Raw genomic sequence first — 2,159 nt, 5'->3', positions numbered from 1 at the left:
ATGCCTATCGGGTAATTATTTTAATACCCCCATCGATGCTAATGAAACATATTTAAGACACTCCCGCTACATACACACCATTATTTTTATCTCTCCTTCGATTACCAGTGAAGCGTAAAGACAAGGCTCATCTCCCATGCGAGGCCTTAAAACGAACACCACTCATTCAATCGGCAAAATCACAATCTTTCCTTTGCCTCGCCCACTTTCCTCCTATTTGAATGCCTCCACCACATCAGAAAACTCATATAGGCTCTTCAGATCGAGCACAGGCTTCACTTTCCCGCTCTCAATGTATTTCGGCAGGCTTTCCAGATCGCTGGCTATGGGTTTCACAACTAGATTCACTGCTCAGGGATGCGCTGGAAACGTTGCAATGTCCACTATATTATCCCCCTCTTTAGCAAGAATATGGGATTTGAACGATTCGCCTATAAACAACAATAAATATTCCAAATTCTTTTGTCAAAACCCTCTCCCATTCTTTCAAACAAAAAATTTTAAAAAATCAAATTTGTCATCTACTTGCTCCTAGCTCTGCTTCGTATAATCCACCACATGATCTGCCCCCAGGCTCTTCACAAACTCTGCTTTGGCCGCGCTCAAAGTGGAGACGATTCTAGAAGCTTCGAAAACATGCTTTGCCACCTGGATCGCCAGAGCCCCCACGCCGCCTGTGCCTCTCACAATAGACACACTCTGCCCCTTCTGGAAATCAACAATGTTGAACGACTGCAGCGTGGTTAAGAGCGCAAGTGGCAAACTGGCGGCTTCCTCGAAAGATAAATTGCTCGGCTTCAAAGCCAACATGTGTTCTTCTGCGACCGTAAACTAGGCCAAAGTGCCAACCTGCCTAGGGCTTCCTACCGTGAGTTCCTGAATGTCCCCGTAAAATTTGTCGCCCTTCTTAAATTTCGACATGCCTTCACCGACATCTGCAACTACTCCTGCTACATCACACCCCGGCACTATCTGCGAAACAAATTGGGGAAAATTTTATTTACTTTCAGCTAATGAAATCCAACACTTCGAATTTAAACCCTAACTAATGATATCCAGAACATTAAATTTAAACCCTAAAAGGAGGATTCAGTTGAATTACAAGAAAGGGGCTATTTGCAGTGCGGTATATGCCGTGTTCGCGAATTGATGTTTGAACATGAGTCAAGCTACAAATTATGACCTGCAACAATAAGCATCAGGTTAGAAGCCAGTTTGAACATCTTCTGATTGGTTTTCAATATACAGAACTATATTCCAATAGATTACAGAAGCAGGAAACTGCAAAAGTATAAAGGAACGTGCTTTTTGAATGGGATTCCTCATGTTTGCGCTCAACTTTTCTTACCCACAACTTGTTAGTCCCTAGCTTATAAGGCAAGGAACTAATGTTTTTGTTTTATTCCCTGTCTATTTGTTTTTTTTTCAAGAGTCGTATCTTAAAGTTATCTTAAAGTTTTAATATGTATATTTTAAAAATCATTTATCAAAAACAAAAATCTTTTTCCTGATTGGCCAAGGACCATTTTTCTGGACATAAATCTGATTTTTTCATATCAAAAAATATAGGGGAAAATCTAAAAGATAAGGATGCATTAAATGTTGTTATTGGAATTTTTTAGTGGCTGCTATCATAAATATCTTATCATCAACACTACATAATTTAGAGTTGAACACGTGGCAGAGTTAGAAGACATAAAATCACAAACATTGTGATGAATAGACCACCCATGCCACGTGGGACTAAGATACTTCGCATTGCCAAAATCTGTACTGCAATTAAAATTAAACTATTACAGTGGAACCAAGGCAGCAGACACAATTCCAAAAAAAAATTTAGTGGCTGCTGTCATAAATATCTTATCATCAACACTGCATAATTTAGAGTTGAACACGTGGCAGAGTTAGAAGACATAAAATTACAAACGTTGTGATGAAAATACCACTCATGCCATGTGGGACTAAGATACTCCACATTTCCAAAATCTGTATTGCTGCAATTAAAATTAAATTATTACACCGGAGCATCATAGTGGGACCAGTGCAACAGACAAAATACCAAATAGGGTTCAGATCCTAAACAGGCTTGTTTCCAAGAGCAAAAGGAAGACTGGGCCTAGCCCACAACAAGATAGTGGCAGGCCTTTAAGCCAAGGGTT

The 2,159-nt window shown here is 39.7% G+C and overlaps 1 pseudogene across 1 annotated transcript; it reads right to left on the bottom strand.

The window, feature by feature from the left end:
• Positions 1 to 430: 430 nt before the first annotated feature.
• On the bottom strand, positions 431 to 1,221 carry LOC149540822 (NADPH-dependent alkenal/one oxidoreductase, cytosolic pseudogene; annotated as a pseudogene). Its single transcript, XR_016356050.1, has 2 exons — positions 1,103 to 1,221; positions 431 to 972 (listed from the first exon to the last, which is right to left on the bottom strand). The product of XR_016356050.1 is annotated as an NADPH-dependent alkenal/one oxidoreductase, cytosolic pseudogene (transcript).
• Positions 1,222 to 2,159: the final 938 nt, after the last annotated feature.

This window comes from Cupressus sempervirens, chromosome 9, assembly GCF_028749045.1.
Source record: "Cupressus sempervirens isolate cs-2001-9-10 chromosome 9, ASM2874904v1, whole genome shotgun sequence".
In the NCBI taxonomy this organism is placed as follows: Eukaryota; Viridiplantae; Streptophyta; class Pinopsida; order Cupressales; family Cupressaceae; genus Cupressus; species Cupressus sempervirens.
This window is presented reverse-complemented; position numbering and strand designations above follow the sequence as displayed.